General features: G+C 34.3%; 1 protein-coding gene and 2 non-coding genes across 4 annotated transcripts in view; 1 reads left to right on the forward strand and 2 right to left on the reverse strand.

The window, feature by feature from the left end:
- LOC138706670 (uncharacterized) overlaps positions 1-21,705 on the reverse strand; it is a 507,718-nt gene that overhangs the window by 228,169 nt on the left and 257,844 nt on the right. The gene's annotated exons all lie outside the window — the stretch shown is intronic.
- On the reverse strand, positions 1,599-1,672 carry TRNAT-CGU (transfer RNA threonine (anticodon CGU)). Its single transcript has one exon. It is a non-coding gene; the product is annotated as a tRNA-Thr (tRNA).
- TRNAD-GUC (transfer RNA aspartic acid (anticodon GUC)) lies at positions 6,280-6,351 on the forward strand. Its single transcript has one exon. It is a non-coding gene; the product is annotated as a tRNA-Asp (tRNA).

Below are 21,705 nucleotides of genomic sequence, written 5' to 3' on the forward strand. Positions count from 1 at the left end.
CGTTACTGGGGGTAATTTAACAGAAAGCCGTCATACAGAGTTTGTGTGCACTCATAGTTGAGTTCTGGCATCTTGTCACCTCATTTGAGTTGTGTGGATACAATGATTTATTTTTCATTTTAATATTTTAACAATATTATTTATATAACATATTGCAGAAATAACATCGGCATCTGGAATCTTGTTGACTTTTTCACGGCTTCCTTAATGTTACTTGTATCAGGAATGCAATAAGTCTTGTGGAGTAGTAGACTTTACTTAATTTTTGCAAATATTTAAAAACAATAATTAACATTGGAATTTAGGTGAAATTGCAGTGGTAAGTTTCCAATTTATAATTATTACTATGTTAAACATCTCTAAAAATAATATGTTAAAAGCCTAAAGCAGTAAAATGAATGTTGCGCTTAAGCGGTAAGAAGAGGGAAATTGTTGTGTGTTACGTTGGGAATACTGAATGTGGTATTTCACACTTACCGCGTATTGGTTCTGTGCGGAAAACAAGCAAATACGCACGATCTCGCACAAAGGAATTTGTGTTATCGTTTCCCACTTCCCGATTTCAGGCATCAATTTCCCTCTTCAAGTTGAGAAACTTTGTAAAAGTTGAATTTCAACAGTATTAATTTTGCACGTTTTGTAACATCGTGTGACTATAGCCTACCTGTTTTTTTTTTTTTAGATGGGACATAACCAGGGAAAGTTCATGCCCTAAAAACGTGAAGAATATATGCATTTATGCCGTAAAAATAGATAAATATGCTACAAAATATGCATTATCAGTCTGAGATTATTTTAACAAAATAATAAGGTATAGGTAACTTATTGTGACAGCGACGTGAACGACCAGCAGAAGGAAGTGCAAGGTCGGCCGGCGCGGAGGTTGCGCGCGCATCTGCTTCCTGTGGCATGTGCTGTGGCTTAGGAGTAGAGGGGAGAAAGGGGAAAGAGCGACCGCGGGAGAGTATAGAGGGGAGTAGCAGCTGGAAGCCGAATCATCGAGTGACGGAAACGACCAGAGATCGAAGGTTCGCGAAGTGTTGCCTAGCAAATAAAAGGAAACCAGCCTTCGAGAGTTTTGGACAGTCAGTAAGCCAGTCTTGTGTAGCAGTGAAGCCAGCTTCGAGACCAGAGCGCGACTTGAGTTGTGTCCGTAACTGTGGAGCCTGAAGCCCGGAGTTCGAGCGCAGTGGACCGCAGTTGGGGGGACCTGAGTTCGAAGTTCAGCGGATCGTCTCTGAAGAACTGGGGTTCGAGATTCTGTGAACGCGAGTGACTTAGCTAGAAGAACTAGCCAAGACAAACGAGCTGTGAACTGAGAACTGACAGTTCTATGTTGTAAACAGTGCTTTGTGAATATTAGTTAAGATTAACAGTTCATTGTTGTTCGTAATAGTCCAAGTAAATTGTCATTGTCGTCAGTGGAGTTGCACTAACGAATACTGTGTTACTGTGTGGAGAGCAAATCCCATTGTTGACGGGAGTGAAATTAAATTGTAGAGAGTGATAATTATTGTTGAGATAATAAAATTACATTGTTGAGTTGGAATAAATTTACATTATGTTTAATTACGGTAATATTTGAGGAGAAAAATTCGCTCCGGCGCCGGGGATCGAACCCGGGTCTCTTGGTTCTACGTACCAAGCGCTCTGACCACTGAGCTACGCCGAATTCAATGCACAGCACCGGAACGAGCCTTCCTCCTTCAGTGTTTCCCTTTGTGGCCGGATCCCAAGTTAGATATATACGTTGTCGTTTTTATGTCCAAGTCAACTGCCATTATACACGGGGTGCACTCAAACTTACGTTTAGTCTATGAATTTTGAAGTGCTTGTCTCATTGCTGAATGCTCCATTTATGCTGTTACAGTTCACAACTAAGCAGTGACGTATGTTTTCTGTTGTCATTCTTCGTCTGTTGTCTCTCAGCATACTTCCACTCGGTAATGAGTTTTGGAATAATATTCTGGGGAAATTCCACAGATAGTAACAGTATATTTCTATTACAAAAAAGAGTAATTAGAATAATAGTAGGTGCCAAATCTAGGGAATCGTGTAGGACTATTTTCAAAAAACTACAAATAATGCCCATGGCTTGTCAGTATATCTTTTCATTAATAGTCTTCCTCGTATGTAATCGTGAAAACTTTGTAACTAATTCAACAGTTCATAGCATAAATACACGTCAAAGAAATGACTTCCATACTCCATCGGCAAGTCTATCGTGCTATCAAAAAGGAGTGCGTTATATGGCAGTAAAAATTTTTAATAGCCTTCCTATCGATATAAAAAATTAAACTCAAAACATAAGATTATTTAGGGCCAAATTAAAGAAGTACCTAATTTCTCACGCCTTCTATTCTGTAAGTGAATTCATGACATTCAATAACACTTCATGAAATTGATACTAAAACTGTGTGTTGTACTAGTAGACTATATTGTAAATCTCGTCTGTATATATATTTCATCTAGACTGTGACTATAAATTAAGACTTTATAATAGTATTAAGTTTTTGACTTGTTCCATATTCTAGCTGTAAAGCAATGTATGAATACCATGGAATGTTAATAAATACAATACAATAGAATAGTTTTGTAGCGCGAAAAACTTCGTTCTACGTCACAAGAAGTATGAGGGGCTTGTACGAAAGCTATGAGCTGTTCTATAGAAAATTTTGTTGCTTTTTTGGATGTTTTTTCTTCGAGAATATCCTGAATTTCTTTAAGTTGATAATAGCCAGGGTTTTTGGAAAGAATATTTGCTGTTTTCTCGTTCACTTTATCTCCTACATTTCCTGGAACTGATGTTAAACTGGATATTGTTCTATCGAAATCTGCTAAAGACTGGAGTAAAGGAATACCAATTGCTAACTTGAGAGGCTCCCTATGAGGGCGTCATCGTTACGTTCAAAATTCATAAACATAAATTAGTCGTGTTTACGAGGTTATACACTTTTAAAAATGAGGGAAAGATAAACATACATAATATGCAATTTCCCTGCATAAATGTTAAAATATGATGCTCTTATAAATAAAGGCAAAATATGCACTTTTATCACAATAAAAGTAATATCATTTTATTCAGAAATTTGTGATTCATGTAGATAATCTTTCAGCATATTCACATAACGATTGAGAACAAATGCAAATGCATGAACTTCCTTTCCCTAGACATAACATTAGCGCTGGGATCGGAGAAACAACTGAATATCACAAAGCGTGGAAGACAGTTGGGACCATGTTGGGAAAATAAATACACACAAAATAAAATGGGTCTCTAGTTGAGTGGGATCTGCACGAAGAATTGTAGGCCGCGAGCTTTATTTGAAATCTGAACCCAGGTTGTATAGTAACACATAATTGAAACAGTAATTAACACTCACCATTCAGCAGCCAATGAAATTCAGTCAGACTCACCTGGAACAATGAGAAGAAACGACAAGTGAAATCAGTGTTTATTAATTAAATCCATTATAAAAAATACAGACTGTTCCATTTGGGAAAACAAAGAAAAATCGATATAAAATCATATCAGAAATTATACAGTAGTTATTTTAATTCTAATGCAACCTTAAAACAAGACAGTTTTGTATAATACTAGTGGCTTGTGTAGCAAGTGCTGCTGCAAACTAAGTTCGTTAGACGTTCAAATAAAAATTTTTCAGATTTATTTTCAATGAAGAATAGTTGTCCTTTTGATAGTTATTTGCTTCCATAATAATGAAACATATTTCCTCTGAATGGATTTTTTTAGGCCAAATACTTTTTCTTGAATCTATCCAACTTCGGTTTTTGAGTTTCAACGCGAAAACGCAAGTATCAATGTCAGGACGATAACAGTAGCTATTTCAGGTCATTGTGGATTGTAGGCAAAAGTTAAAAAAAAAATGTCAGGTTTGCTAAGCTTTCGAACAATAGCATTTTCGTATAGCTGCTGCATGTAGAACTTGAAATGTAGAGGGTAAAATCATTTTATCCTACTAAGAGATCTTGCTGAAATGATCTGGAGACTACAAAATTTTCTAGGCCTCTTATTTTATCAGTAAGTAATACCTTTTTATCTTTCCTTACGAACTGTAATTTTTGCGCTCTCTCGAGCCAATACTGAAGACAATGACACATATCAATATCTACACTACACCGCCATTAAGTATATGGAAAAAGACCCAACCCCACTGGGTTAATAATTATAGGCCTAAACATATTTGATTTTTAATAAGAATATTATTATCTTACTTAAGTTTTGTAGTTATATATAGCAGCCACTCAGTAATAGAAATGAAGATCTAAATTAAGATATTCTCTACATTTACTTACATAACCTCAAAACGTTTCACTTTCATGTCATTAATATAGCTAGCATCAATATTATGTACAATTAATGAAAAATAGACGCATCTTGATATTAACTATAATAATATTTAATTTCTAATGGTAACAATGTCATCAAACCACCTCAAGTTTCGTAGATTTGGATATCCAATACACAGCTGTACTCAGAAAATTATACACTGCAAAATCAGTTTTTAATAACAAACTGAATTGAGCTCAAAATATGTCGGCAATCCTGCAGGTCATGGCCTTCGTGTTGTTTATTGTAGTGTCTGTTTTGTTCTGAAATTCAATCAAGTCGGCCGTGATTGAATAAAATTAGTTCTTAAATCTGACAATAGATGGATTTTGGAAAATAGGAAAATTCTGTAGGAAAATTGACATTTCACTGAAAACCACTACTTTTCCGAAAAACTTTGGGTTCCAAGCTTCAAAATGAGGGGCCATTTATTAAAATCCGTTCAGCCGTTTTCCCGTAATTTCCATTACCAGTTCAAATTATATATATAGATTGTTTTTACGAACAAAAGAAGTCAGATTATCGCTTAGCAACAACATAATAAACAAAACGCAGTTTACCTCAAAATATTAGATAATTAAACATTATGCGACTGAAAGCATTTGAAATGTGGATATGGAGAAAAATTGAGAAAGTGAAATGGACACACAGAATAAGAAATGGAGCTATGTTGGAAAGAGTGGGCGAAGAAAGAATGATGCTGAAACTGAACAGGAAGAGAGAAAGAAATTGGCTGAGTCACTGGCTGAGAAGAAACTGCCTACTGAAAGATGCACTGGAAGGAATGGTGAACGGGAGAAATGAGCCGTTCAGAGCAAAAGTGGTGTAAGTCAAAATTGGATAATGAGGTTTAAAGTAAAAATTCTGTAAAATGCTGCGCAAAGTAGCAATTAATATGTCCTTCTTGATATCCACTGACTACTAATAGTTTAAATAAACTGAATATTAATTGCTACTTTGCACTGTATTTTACAGAATGTTTACTTTAACCGTCATTACCCATTTTTGACTTACACCACTTCTGCTCTGAACGCCTCAAATGTTATTAGTTGTTTGCATGAGTCACGACAGACAATGTGGAAGAGAAGATTTCATACAGTGAGTGAGTGAGTGAGTGAATAAAGATATCACTATAGACAACATTAAATACAAAACAAAAAATGTGTACATGGATCGTATGCCGACTTAATAGTATAGCAGAAAATAGGGAAAACTGAAATGCTGGATTTTCATTGAAATATCTGCTATTGGGTAGTAAACGTAAATACTTACTTACAAATGGCTTTTAAGGAATCCGCAGGTTCATTGCCGCCCTCACATAAGCCCACTGTCGCTCCCTATCCTGTGAAAGATTAATCCAGTCTCTATCATCATGTCCCATCTCCCTCAAATCCATTTTAACATTATCCTCCCATCTACGTCTCGGCCTTCCCAAAGGTCTTTTCCCTCCGGTCTCCCAACTAACACTCTATATACATTTCTGGGTTCGCCCATATCTGCTACATGCCCTGCCCATCTCAAACGTTTGGATATAATGTTCCTAATTATGTCAGGTGAAGAACCCAGTCCGTGCAGTTTTGCGTTGTGTTACTTTCTCCATTCTCCTGTAACTTCATCCCTTTTAGCTCCAAATATTTTCCTAAGAAATTTATTCTCAAACACCCTTAATCTCTATTCCTCTCTCAAAGTGAGAGTCCAAGTTTCACAACCATACAGAACAACTGGTAATATAACTGTTTTATAAATTCTAGCTTTCAGATTTTTTGACAGCAGACTAGATGACAAAAGCTTCTCAACCGAATAACAGGCATTTCCCATATTTATTCTGCGTTTAATTTCCTCCCGAGTGTAATTTATATTTGTTACTGTTGCTCTAAGACATTTGAAATTTTTCACTCTTCGAAAGATATATCGGTGTCGGTTAGAGTTCCCGGGTAGCTCAGTGGTAGAGCGTTGGTACGTCAAACCAAAGGTCCCGGGTTCGATACCCGGCTCCGGAACAATTTTTCCCTCGAAATTATTCAAATCAACTTTACAGGGAGTTATACCTGAAATTTTGATTTGGATAAATCTCCAATTTTTATAGTTCCATTTCGTATAATATTTTGGTCACGAGACATAATCATATACTTTGTCTTCTCGGAATTTACTTCCAAACCGTCCACACCTGTGGAGTAACGGTCAGCGCGTCTGGCCGCGAAACCAGGTGGTCCGGGTTCGAATCCCGGTCGGGGCAAGTTACCTGGTTGAGGTTTTTCCGGGGTTTTCCCTCAACCCAGTACGAGCAAATGCTGGGTAACTTTCGGTGCTGGATCCCGGACTCATTTCACCGGCATTATCACCTTCATTTCATTCAGACGCTAAATAACCTAGATGTTGATACAGCGTGTAAAATAACCCAATAAAATAAAATAAAACTTCCAAACCTATCGCATTACTTGCTACGAATGAATTTATTTAAATTGAAACTGTTCATTATTTAACTTTTTTTGGTATAGATATTTTCTTCTTTTCTTTTTTCCCCAACTAATACTTTTTTTTCAATTTCTACTTAAAATTTTAATTAGTTCACACAACTTCCAGTATTATGTTACATAACAGGAACTGCGCCAAGCACGAACGTTTGCTCTTTTGGGTGCAAACCTTATTATTTTAAATATGTATATGTAACCTAATTTGTTATTTCAATAAATGCAATTAAATTCAAAAAGGTAAGAGAAATCGGAAAAAGTTCAGAACAAATTTTAATGAAAGGAGACAGGTGCAGAAATAAAAGGACTGTAGATGAGGTAGCAGAAGGGAACTTGAATCGACTCCTCTTTCTATGATTGCAGATTCTAAGTGAAAATCTATAGAGGCCAATTTTGATCACCTTCTTTTTATTTCGTCATTTGACGGCAGGAAGTCAGCTCCAACCTGCAGCAGTCGCAGGCGATCAATGCGCATCCTAATGACGCAATATGTAGCGGATATTTAAAATTCAAATTTGATATGCAATCTTGTACACAAACAATGATGCTTCCTCCTCTAATCTTCCAGACGCTGAGCTGTGCCAATCCAGCCGGCTGGGAACTACACGCAGCCTACTTGTTCGCTTCAGAATACGAGAAACAACGAAAACGTATTTCCACATATTAAAGCAAAAGGTGCCATGAAAATGACAGACATTTTCGCTTTCATTCTAGACAGAAACTAACAAAGGAATAAATTTTACGTAAATTCATATTAAATTAATCGTTCAATAACGTAGTCCAATGATGTCAGAGCAAGCGCATTTTTCTGACCTTGACGTCGTGCGCGGGCAGCAAGCGCTAAGTATGGAAAGAGGAAGGGTTGTGTATATGAATAAGCAACCTGTTGGATTAAGAAAACAGTGGTGCACAAACTTCAAACGGAACGTGAAATTTTATGTCTTTATTTTTATATGGCTTCTTTCTGTTTGATATTATCTATATTGTCTGTAAAACAAAAGTACTAACACTGATTTCTTAATATTGCACTTGTGTTTTAAATCTTAATACCATAATAGAGAGTTAAGAAGGAATATTCACTTACATTCCATAGTAGTATAATATTATACTGTATTAAGTGGATGCAACACATCATTCATAAAGAAAGTGATATTCCAAAGAAAGAGATTGAGTATGACATGATAAGTTGGAATTTATATTGATGGTATCTTTAGCCTCATAAAAGTAATCAATAAACTAATCAAAACAATATTACAGTACAAAGCAAAGTTACCTAGGTACCTACTCTATCTGTTTTAAGTGTAACTGATATTACATAACAAAACTCTTATCGCATTATGCTTTTAAGGTGATATTTGTGAGCAACTTCCTATCATCAGAATATTAAATTATTTTCTCGAAATCTGCTGAAGCCATAGAGCTGACATTTTTAAAACACATGGGCACGCATCTTTTGCTTATGATGTAACAGTAGTTGCTTTGTTAATTCATTTCCTTACAAACAATTTCCATGCGAATATTTTTAAAATTTTCAATACATTATCTTCAGTAATACCTATATACGGTATATTAGATTTACGAAAACATTCTGTAAGGCTACTAAATAAATGGGCCTATACCTGAAAATTTCACTTTTCTATATGAAAAGTTGAGAAAATATTTATTTTGAATAAAAAAATCAAACTTGTGAAAAATGAGCATTAAAATTAAAACTTACATTCTTATAATGCACTTATACTTCTCAGGCAAATCTCAAAATTAACATGGATACAGTTTTAAGAAGTTCTCTTCCCTTTATCTATTGAATCAGTGCTGGCCATTCCTGAATATAGCTCGACCAAGCGGCATATACCACCTCTTTCGTCTGTCTCTTTCCTTTCCGCTGTAAAGCGCTCAGGCTCTCCTGGGCTCTAAAGCGCGCGCTTGCTCCTGTGGGCATCAATTGACATGCCTGTATTAAAGGAAAAGGTGCCATAAAAATGACATACTTTTTCGCTTTCATTGTAGGAAGCAACTAACAAAGGAACAAATTTTACGTAAAGTCATATTAAATTAATCGTCCAATTGCGTAGTCCATTTGGTGCAGAACTGATGTCTCAGAATGTGTGATCAGTAGGGCTAGGATTTATATGCACAAACAAAGTCTAAAACGTGCATAATAAAACAAGGAATATGCAAAAACATACAAAATCCAATTTGTGTACGGTTTACTATCTTTCCAGAAAACAAAATGTGAATGATGTATCAGGTAGGCATATAAATTGAGGGAAAGAAGACAGAGGACGGACACTGGAAAGTTTTCTTTTCTCAATCGTATTATCAGGGACTGGAATGCTTTACCTGCAGACTTACTAAAGGCTTTACCAACAACCAAAAATGTATTTAAAAATAGGCTTAAGGACTTTACTAATAGACGGTAGTATATTATACACACTACTTAAAGGGGTAATTGATATTTTGTTATTTGAAGTGTTGTATTAATGAAGAAGTGTGTTGTGTCAGTGAAGTGTGTTGTGTCAATGAAGTGTGAAGTGGGTTGTGTAAGTGAAGTGTGTTTGTGTCAGTGAAGTTCTATAGTTTATAGTGGCAGTGCAAAGTATTTGAACAGTGAAATGTTTTTGAATTGTTAGTGAAATCAGGATAGAATCAGTGCAGTGAGTGAGTTGACAGCGAAATAAGTGTAGTGTCGAAAGGTATTTGTGCATGTATGAACATATCATAATCGTGGGTCTTAGTTCGAACTTAGGTTTAAGATACAAATTAGATTTACTTTAAATGTTATTTTAAGTGATCGTGCTTCATTTAATTTTGGATGCTCATTATTATTATTATTATTATTATTATTATTATTATTATTATTATTATTATTATTATTATTAATTATTATTAGTATTATTATTAATTTATTATTAATTGTATTTTATTAGTTATGTTATTATTAATTGTCATTACTGAGTGTAATTTGTTACCACTGCCACCGAGTGTACACCCATTTCCAGTGAAGTGTGTTTGTGTCAGTGAAGTTCTATAGTTTATAGTGGCAGTGCAAAGTATTTGAACAGTGAAATGTTTTTGAATTGTTAGTGAAATCAGGATAGAATCAGTGCAGTGAGTGAGTTGACAGCAAAATAAGTGTAGTGTCGAAAGGTATTTGTGCATGTATGAACATATCATACTCGTGGGTCTTAGTTCGAACTTAGGTTTAAGATACAAATTAGATTTACTTTAAATATTATTTTAAGTGATCGTGCTTCATTTACATAATTTAGGATGCTCATTATTATTATTATTATTATTATTATTATTATTATTATTATTATTATTATTATTATTATTATTATTATTCTCGCTAACTTTTATATCATTTTGTTATTTATTAATTTATTTGATTCCATCCTTTCATTTTCAAATACAATTACTTTTATCTCATTATACTATGTACTTTAGTCATCCATTTTATCCCGTCCATTCATTGTCATTATTGACGTTGTATTATAATCTTGTATATCTTTGTAATACTATTTTATATGATTCCATTCTTCATTTATGATTCCATTATTTCATTTGTAATTATCATTTTAATTAATTGCCATTAATTTAATTATTTCTTTGTACTTTTATTGCAAATTATTGCTAATGTTTTTGTTATATTGTTTGTGCTGAACTGTAATTGGCCTCTGGCTGTTGTACAGCACATTAAATATAAGTAAATAAATAAATAAATAAATTAGTATTATTATTAATTTATTATTAATTGTATTTGTATTAGTTATGTTTATTATTAATTGTCATTATTGAGTGTAATTTGTTACCACTGCCACGGAGTATATATACCCATTTCCAGTGTGAATAAATACATACAAATACATATATTATGTATTTTTATTTGACATTAAGATCCAATATGTACACTTATGTACTTATGTCTGTAACGATCCTCACAGTAGGTTTTCACCTGAAGACGAAGAAAGATCCAATCTTCGAAACGTTGTGTTATTATTCTGACAATAATTAGCAATGGATAAAGTCCAAACTGCTCAACTATTGAAAAACATTTTGAAGGGTCAAGAGGTGCAAAGTAAGATGAATCTCGACAGAGACGAATAAAGACAGCTAAACTTATGTAGGCCTACTACCTGTTCACGAGACTCAGACTACAGGCCACAGTTCCATGTCGCGCCTTGGTTGTAATTCAGCAGAGGCATTTCTCAAAACCATCGATAGTCGAAACCGAATCTCGACTATATTCGTGCTGCAAGGGTATGTATGTAGTCGAACTATGACTACCCAAAGCTTGTCACCAATTTCAAGCAATAGACAGTCATTTAAAGGGGAAGCAGGAGTGAGATATGAAGAGGTGGAACAGAAAGGAGTGGAAAAGAAGAGTTATGGAATAGGTGAAAAGAGTTATGGAGTGGGAGAAAAGAGTTATTGCTGGGAATAAAGAGTTAAGAATTAGGAGAGAAGACATAAAGAGTAGGAAAGAAGAGTTAAAGAATAGAAGAGAAAAGTTAAAGAGTGAAAGAAAAGAATTGAAGAGTCGGAGATAAGAATTATGGAGTAAGAGAAAAGAGATAAGAGTGGAAGAGAAAAGTTATGGAGTGAGAGAAAAAGCTATGGGGTGAGAGAGAAAAGTTAAAGAGTGCAAAAGAAGAGTTATTGACTGACAAGCAAACGTTCTGTTGGGGGCAGATAAAAAAGTTATTTTTTTTCCTTCCACCATGTTAATAATGTCAAAAGAAGTGCTTATACAAATTTTGGCCACTCGACCGCAATTACGAGGCCGTCCAGAAAGTGATTTTCCCTGGGGCCGTTTATACAAAAAAGCACAATTGCATAGAAATATTTATTGAAACAGATACAGCAGTTTTTGCGCTATTTGTCAACATATCCACCACTGGAATTGAAACATTTGTCATACCATGGGATTAATTTTTGTGTCGTTCAGCCGCCTCAGATCGGAACCAGCGGTTGACTGCGTCTGCACCTCTCTCTGTCGATCCCATGATATGAGAAATGTCTCAATTCCGATGGAAAATATGTTGAAAAATAGCTCAACAATTGCTGTGTCCGTTCCAATAAATTTGTTCAATGAAATTATGTTTTTTATTTTTTCTGTTAGCGGCCCCTGGCGAACTTATTTTTTACGGCTCTCGTAATTACGGTCGAGTGGCCAAAATTTGTATAAGCACTTCTTTTGACATTATTAATTTGGTGGAAGAAAAAAATTTAACTCTTTTATCTGCCCCCATTAGAACGTTTGCTTGTTATTTTACGACGCTGTATCAACATCTCAGGTTATTTAGCGTCTGAATGATATGAAGGTGATAATGCCGGTGAAATGAGTCCGGGGTCCAACACCGAAAGTTATCCAGCATTTGACGTTTGCTTGTGAGATAAGAGTTATGGAGTGGGAGAAGACTTAAATAGTGGAAGAGAATAGTTAAAGAATGGAAAAGAAGAGCTATGGAATGGAAGAAAAGAGTTAAATGGTGGAAGAGGAGAGGAAAAAGTTAAAGAGTGGGGGAAGAGTTAAAGATCGGGTGAGGAAAGAGTTAAAGAGTGGAAGAGAAGAGTTAAAGAGTCGAAAGTAAGAGTTATAATAATAATAATAATAATAATAATAATAATAATAATAATAATAATAATAATAATAATGTTTTATTTTCGCTGGCAGAGTTAAGGCCATAAGGCCTTCTCTTCCACTCAACCAGCCTTAATCAATACAATACATAAATTTAAATTACAAATATTTTCACTACACTTAAAAGGTTCTCCAGCAATAATCTTCACTACACATTTATTTAAATTTAGATAAATCTATATGGTATAGTAGTAACTTAATTTATGAGCTAATTTAATTCAATGAATTATAATTAATTTAATATTTGAGATAGCTAGTAAAATGATGAAAATTAATTTAATATAAGCTTACTAGGACTATGTTACAGGGAGAATATATATATTTCTATTTCTATAATGAGAATATTAATGTAATTGCCATTAGAGGTTTTGTAAATCTATTTAGAGAAATTAAAGATAATAATAATAAGAATGGACAGATGTTAGTTTCATTATAAGTAACAAATATTAATCAGCAATTCATCTGTTAAGTAAGAATTTATGTAATTTTGACCTAAATGAAGCAATTGTCCAACAACCCCTTATATTACTCGGAAGCGAGTTCCAATTTCTAGCAACTGAAACTGTATAGGATGAAGAATATAAAGATGTCTTGTGGTAGGGTATAATGAGTAAATTGTTATGATGAGATCTTGTACTTAGCTGATGATATGCGGATAAATTTTGGAAACGAGAAGCCAAATAGATTGGGGTAGCGGTGCGCAGAATTTGAAATAAGAGAACAAGAGAATGCAGGGCTCGTCGATCGCTTAGCCTTAGCCAAGACAGAGTTTGGAAAGACGGGGAAACATGATCATACTTACGAATATTACAAATATAACGGACGCACGCATTATGCACACGTTGTAGCCTGCTGCTCAAATTTTCATTTAGGTTACTTAATATAATATCGCAGTAGTCAAAATGTGGCATCACGAGTGTTTGCACAAGGATTAATTTTAATTTATCAGGAAGAAAGTGCTTCAGTCGCTTTAATGAGTGAATAATGGAAAATATTTTTTTGGAAGTGTGATTCACTTGTTCATTCCATTCCAGGTGACAATCCATATAAATACCAAGGTTCTTCACAGTCGTACTGTACTGTATGAGTAACAGAAAAGCGTTAGAATGGAAGAGAAGTTGCAGAGTGTGAGAAAAGATCTAAGGGGTGAGAGAAGAGATAAAGAGCGGAAAATAAGAGTTAAAGAGTGGAAGAGTAGAGATAGAGTGGGGGAGAAAAGAGTTAAAGAGGGAGAAACAAAAGTTAGAGTCGAAGAGAAAAGTTAAAGGATGGGAGAGGATAGTTCAAGGGAGAATTTGTTATAGGCCTACAGTAAATTTGTCATTGTTATCATAGCGTAACTGCCTAAGAGGCTTTACACACAAGAAAATGTGACCAGTATCATTTCTAATACCGTATGTAAAAAAAAGCTTGAACCTTCAAATTGAAGAGCACTTCCGCAACTTTTAACACAAAAACCTAAAGTGTTACGTACTATTCATTGTCATTTTCGTATTCACCACGTGTGAATTACGTTATATTTTATTACTAATGTACCAATTTCATTTATAATACAAATTAAAATGCATAATTTTGATTGTTCCGATATAAATTGCAATTGTTCCGTTATTAATGAAGTTAATGAGGTTAAATATTTAGGTATAATTGAGGGGTTGGGTGCAAGAAAGGCACTTACCTCAAATGTAAGTTTTGAGAAAATTGATGTTGAAAATTCAAACCGTAATAATGTTATTGAATCATCTTTGATAATAACGAGGCTTATGCCATATGGAGTATAGATGTCTTTAGTAACTACTTTCGAACATATTTTGTACCGCATATAAAAAGGAAATACTGAAAACGAGTAAAATAAAAGACCATGAAACTGCCCTTCTTGCAGAAAACACGTTAAAACCAGTAAACATGAAGTGTTGTGAATAAATGCAAACAAAATAATAATTGTAACCTGTAATACGTTATACCAAATGAAAATATCGAACTTCTTTAACAGTTTGTGGCGTTATGAAAACAAATACAAGTACTGGGCCTTAAGCAAATAAAAACAAAAGACAATGAGTATGTTACTGTAAACACTAGTATGTTCAAGTATTACAGATGTTCATCTTGATAGTCACTGCCTGAATCAAAATCTATGTCATCATGTTCAGTGGCGTCATTTTGAGTACTGGAAATAAAAATGTTTCTATCATACCACTCCCTTTCTTCAGTTGACAAGAACTTCCTAAGGTCCCTTAGGTCGTCTAGCTTGCTCTTTTTGATGGACGGTGCTTGAAGTTCTCCGAAGTTCCAGTTTGTGGTCTTGCCAATACTTGAAGGGCTCAAAGACAGCTGCGTACGATTTGGATGCAGACATTATGCCGAAATGAGAATAGTGTATTCGAACACTCTCTTGGGTTTTAAACTTACTGGTTTTGCTTGTTGGCTGAGCTCTGAATAGTGTGTTCAGACCTGTGCCCCAGTCCTTGATGAGACTTGAACCTTCTCGAACTTCAAATGGACTTGGATTTTTTTCGACAGCTAGAAAATATCTTTAGGTATGATTCAGGAGTACAAAGTCTTTCTTGCCATTTTTTCACAGTCCCGTAGAGTCCAAAGTTACGATTGCAAACACAATACGAATGGCCGCGTACTTGAAAAATATGCTCAATATGCATATTCTGCACATAATCAAACTCGAAAACCAAAACACTTTGATCACCACGAGCCAGACTGATGATTCTGTCTTTGAGTTGTGTGTACGCATTGACATTGTTGTTGTGAATCTGGTAGTCAGCTTTGCACGGGTCATTCGAATTTTCTTTGAGTAAAATCTCACATTCAGCGTAGAAGTCACAAGTATCCGTGCGAGGCTGCCGGGATGAGAACTCAGAGTTTTCTCTAAAGTATCGATGATATGTTGCGTACTTCATCTGAAGTCTCTGTCCAGTCTTTTCACGAAAAAACTCAGAGAATAGACCAGAATTATCGAAATATTTTCTCGACGTTGAGGCGGCACAATAGTGTGTATTTTTATGTGGAAGCATTGACTAATGTTCTTGTACTAAATCCCAAACTTGGGAGGCAATCTTGTTCGGTCGATTAGAAAGCTTTCCCCTCATGTCAGCAAGTAGAGATGATATCCCGGCACACAGCTTTGGCAGGATGGTTCGCAATCTCTTAGGACCGCACTGGAAAAGTTCTATCACAAACTGCTTACAAACAGAATGTATAACTTCATATTTCCAGTTTAAAATCCTAGGAATATTCTTGGGTTTTGCTGTGCATTCTTTCGGCTCTACAGGGATTAATATTGTTGCGAGATACATGTCCTATTGCCCCTTATCAGCCATGGATAGAAAGTTGTGGAAAAGAGACTTCTATTCACCAATAGTTACATGTTTACAACATTGTTTGTTACAGCAGTTGTGGACTCGTTGAAACTTCTTCTTTGCTATGAGTGTGCCGGTTGTAGCAACATTTTGCTTACCTGATGCTCGGTTGACTTTTGCTATATTTCTTTTCCATTTACTTTTATCCACACGCTTCTTCAAACCCTTTCCCTTCTCAACAACAGCCGTACTGTGCGTAGAAGCTGTGGATCCCGTAGTATCACTCATGACTCTTCCAAATTACTAGAAAAACGAATCACATCTGAGCAGCACAACACCAAACAAGCATACCATAACCTCAAGCAACTACTTTACAGCAGGAAACGTCAGTGCCTACTTGAGTTCATGACAAGGAAAACAGAGTACAGAAATCTGATCTATGCACGCCTTTACATTTTGGTTTCTCCTGACCCCTATGATCACAGTATTGAACTACAACTTGGTGATCATATGCATAACAGATCAGAGAACACAATAAAGCGTTTTACTCAAAAAGGGCACATCCTCTAAAATGCCCTTCTTGCATCCAGCCCCTCAATTATTGATGATCATTTAAAATGGAATAATCATATTCATTATATTTGTAATAAATTACGTAAAACATTACGTTACTTTGTCATTCTAAGAAATATTTGGTCAATTAACTGTTTACGTGTAATTTATTTAGCATTATTTCAATCTATATTTATGTATGGTATCATAGGTTGGGGTGGAAATCATAAATCCAACCTTTATCCGTTAATTTTACTACAGAAAGAAGTATTAAAAATTTCTTTTAAAAAGCAGAAAGATTATTCAACTGAATTGTTGTTTAAACATTTCAAAGTTTTCAACATTAAACAAATGTATTATTTTATTTTATTAAAAAATTTCATAGAAATTTTAATAACTTTGAAAGGTATATACACAAATATAGAACTAAGAATATGAATTCTTTGCGTTTGTCTGAATCAAAATGTAAAACCAATGCAGCTTTTTATCATAGCATGAGTCAAGGTCCCAGATTATTAAACAAATTTTATTCCAATATTATTTCAACCACGAATACTCTCCAAATTAATAAAAATATAACTACAAAAAATTGTATTGGATTTATAGTTTGGGTTTAAACATATTAATTTCTATTCACTTTCAATTTTAATTTTATTTTTGTCAGTAATGGAATTCCCTCATGAGCACGAGTCTTACTCATTCAGAAGTGGGCTAATTTATCTTTCATTGTATTTATTAATTTATGCTCGACCATGCAGAAATGTAGTAATTATACACCTGGTAGTAGCCCTTTAATGCACCTCATTAAAGTACACCTATTCATTATAGGTCACTTGTTCAGCCAATGGGAAATCACCATTGTACCATTATAAAACCGCAAGTATCGATTATTCTCGAATATGCAATCGAAAGACAATTAGCGAAACGTCACGGAGCCTGGAAATCCAATACTGTCGCAGAAGGTTATGTTCTGTTACTATAAGAATTAGCGTTAATTGTAAATAATATTCAAATAAATTCAATTTGTCATCTCGTTTTTCAATTCTAAATCAATTTCCAGGTTATATCAATTTTAATGTTCATGTTATTCTCTATCAAGGTCAATGACATTCATCCCTCGGAAAAAATCAATACTTCCGCGTCTGCGCACATCTCACAATTTAGAAGGTCAGTTCCGCTCTTCACTTAGATAACCATAACGTGAATACTTATGAATAATTTCAAGTTAGAAATATGGTCGAGCATAAAAAGTCGTATGAAACTTGCCTATAATGGTAATTAAGGCTCTCGTATGAAAATTATGAAACTCGCTTGCGCTCGTTTCATAAACAGACATACTCGCGTCTTAATTACTACCATTATAGGCTCGTTGCATAATGTAGGCCTACTATTGTATTCATTTCAAACTTACTACCAATAATAAATAAATAAAAATAAATAAACTTATGTTATTCTTAGTTTCTTTGGAATTGTATTTTATTACAAAATACTTCATTTAGGATAAGATTCCTCCAGCGCTCGTTTCATAAACAGACATACTCGCGTCTTAATTACTACCAATATAGGCTCGTTGCATAATGTACTATTGTATTCATTTCAAACTTACTACCAATAATAAATAAATAAAAATAAATAAACTTATGTTATTCTTAGTTTCTTTGGAATTGTATTTTATTACAAAATACTTAATTTAGGATAAGATTCCTCCAGCGCTCGTTTCATAAACAGACATACTCGAGTCTTAATTACTACCAATATAGGCTCGTTGCATAATGTACTATTGTATTCATTTCAAACTTACTACCAATACTAAATAAATAAAAATAAATAAACTTATGTTATTCTTAGTTTCTTTGGAATTGTATTTTATTACAAAATACTTAATTTAGGATAAGATTCCTCCAGCAAGTACAGCAAGTACTCCTCGTATTACGTGCAGACTGTCACACGTTGCACTTCGTCTCGACGCTGAAGGCTGAACGATGGATAGATAGATAAAGGCATCATAACGCTGCTTGTAAACACTTCGAGTTGTGGAGGGAATTAATTTCCTTGCTGTAAGATGCATAAGGCGCTCTGTTGTAACATTGACAATGTGACGGAGTCGCAGTCATATTTAATGCTGTCCTACATTTCCCACAATGGAGCTGCAGCTTGCTAATTGCATCTAACAGGGTCTGTACATCAAATATTTTTACTCTTGTTTTAGTCCCTCATAGGAAATTTAATGAATGAAGAGAAATTAAACTTGGATCGTAGGAGAACAGAAATAACATAGAAATTTTAATAAAAATACGTACATTTCACATTAATTCCACCATTAAAAGTAAGAAAGGAAGGAAAAACAGAACGAAAACTCGAGACAGAAAGAGCAAACCAGAAGAAAAAAGGAAATAAAAAGCAAATGGGAAATAAAGATCGAATCAGAAAGAAAGGAGGAAAGAAAGAGAAAATGTAATATATAAAGAAAGAGGAAACGTGAAACAAGAAAACAAAATGAGAGCAAACGAGAAATAAACGAAGAGCAAACGAGAAATAATCGGAGAGCAAAAGAGGAATAAGCGGAGAGCAAAAGAGAATAGAGAAAGGGAGCAAACGAGAAATTAAGATAGAGCGAACGAGAATTAAAGTTAGAACAAAGGAGAAATTAAAATAGCGCGAACAAGAATTGATGATAAAGCAAACGAGAAATTAAGATAGAGCGAACGGAGAATTAATGATAGAGCAAACGAGAAATTAAGTAGAGCGAACGAGAATTAAATATAGAGCAAACGAGAAATTAAAATAGAGCGAACAAGAATTGATGATAAAGCAAACGAGAAATTAAGATAGAGCAAACGAGAAATTAAGATTGAGCGAAATAGAATTAATGGTTGATCAAACGAGAAATTAAGATAGAGCGAACGAGAATTAAAGATAGAGCAAACGAGAATTAAAGTTAGAACAAAGGAGAAATTAAAATAGCGCGAACAAGAATTGATGATAAAGCAAACGAGAAATTAAGATAGAGCGAACGGAGAATTAATGATAGAGCAAACGAGAAATTAAGTAGAGCGAACGAGAATTAAATATAGAGCAAACGAGAAATTAAAATAGAGCGAACAAGAATTGATGATAAAGCAAACGAGAAATTAAGATAGAGCAAACGAGAAATTAAGATTGAGCGAAATAGAATTAATGGTTGATCAAACGAGAAATTAAGATAGAGCGAACGAGAATTAAAGATAGAGCAAACGAGAAGTTAAGATTGAGCGAACGAGAATTAAAGATAGAGCAAATGAGAAATTAAGATTGAGCGAACTAGAATTAAAGATAGAGCAAACGAGAAATTAAGATAGAGCGAACGAGAATTAAAGATAGAGCAAATGAGAAATTAAGATTGAGCGAACGAGTATTAAAGATAGAGCAAACGAGAAATTAAGATAGAGCGAACGAGAATTAACGATAGAGCAAACGATAAATTAAGATAGAGCGAACGAGAATTAGTGATAGAGCAAACGAGAAATTAAGATAGAGCGAACGAGAATTAATGATAGAGCAAACGAGAAATTAAGATAGAGCGAACGAGAATTAAAGATAGAGCAAACGAGAAATTAAGATAGAGCGAACGAGAATTAAAGATACAGCAAACGAGAAATTAAGATAGAGCGAACGATAATTAAAGATAGAGCAAACGAGAAATTAAGATAGAGCGAACGAGAATTAAAGATAGAGCAAACGAGAAATTAAGATAGAGCGAACGAGAATTAATGATAGAGCAAACGAGAAATTAAGATAGAGCGAACGAGAATTAAAGATAGAGCAAACGAGAAATTAAGATAGAGCGAACGAGAATTAAAGATAGGGCAAACGAGAAATTAAGATAGAGCGAACGAGAATTAATGATAGAGCAAACGAGAAATTAAGATAGAGCGAACGAGAATTAAAGATACAGCAAACAAGAAATTAATATAGAGCGAACGAGAATTAAAGATAGAGCAAACGAGAAATTAAGATAGAGCGAACGAGAATTAAAGATAGGGCAAACGAGAAATTAAGATAGAGCGAACGAGAATTAATGATAGAGCAAACGAGAAATTAAGATAGAGCGAACGAGAATTAAAGATACAGCAAACAAGAAATTAATATAGAGCGAACGAAAATTAAAGATAGAGCAAACGAGAAATTAAGATTGAGCGAACGAGAATTAAAGATAGAGCAAACGAGAAATTAAGATAGAGCGAACGAGAATTAAAGATAGAGCAAACGAGAAATTAAGATAGAGCGAACGAGAATTAAAGATAGGGCAAACGAGAAATTAAGATAGAGCGAACGAGAATTAATGATAGAGCAAACGAGAAATTAAGATAGAGCGAACGAGAATTAAAGATACAGCAAACAAGAAATTAATATAGAGCGAACGAGAATTAAAGATAGAGCAAACGAGAAATTAAGATTGAGCGAACGAGAATTAAAGATAGAGCAAACGAGAAATTAAGATAGAGCGAACGAGAATTAAAGATAGAGCAAACGAGAAATTAAGATAGAGCGAACGAGAATTAAAGATAGAGCAAACGAGAAATTAAGATAGAGCGAACGAGAATTAATGATAGAGCAAACGAGAAATTAAGATAGAGTGAACGAGAATTAAAGATACAGCAAACAAGAAATTAATATAGAGCGAACGAGAATTAAAGATAGAGCAAACGAGAAATTAAGATTGAGCGAACGAGAATTAAAGATAGAGCAAACGAGAAATTAAGATAGAGCGAACGAGAATTAAAGATAGAGCAAACGAGAAATTAAGATAGAGCGAACGAGAATTAAAGATAGAGCAAACGAGAAATTAAGATAGAGCGAACGAGAATTAAAGATAGAGCAAACGAGAAATTAAGATAGAGCGAACGAGAATTAAAGATACAGCAAACAAGAAATTAATATAGAGCGAACGAGAATTAAAGATAGAGCAAACGAGAAATTAAGATTCAGCGAACGAGAATTAAAGATAGAGCAAACGAGAAATTAAGATAGAGCGAACGAGAATTAAAGATAGAGCAAACGAGAAATTAAGATAGAGCGAACGAGAATTAAAGATAGAGCAAACGAGAAATTAAGATAGAGCGAACGAGAATTAAAGATACAGCAAACAAGAAATTAATATAGAGCGAACGAGAATTAAAGATAGAGCAAACGAGAAATTAAGATTGAGCGAACGAGAATTAAAGATAGAGCAAACGAGAAATTAAGATAGAGCGAACGAGAATTAAAGATAGAGCAAACGAGAAATTAAGATAGAGCGAACGAGAATTAAAGATAGAGCAAACGAGAAATTAAGATAGAGCGAACGAGAATTAAAGATAGAGTAAACGAGAAATTGAAATAGAGCTAGGCCGCCAAAGG

The sequence above is a fragment of the Periplaneta americana genome, chromosome 9 (assembly GCF_040183065.1).
Source record: "Periplaneta americana isolate PAMFEO1 chromosome 9, P.americana_PAMFEO1_priV1, whole genome shotgun sequence".
NCBI classification, from domain to species: domain Eukaryota; kingdom Metazoa; phylum Arthropoda; class Insecta; order Blattodea; family Blattidae; genus Periplaneta; species Periplaneta americana.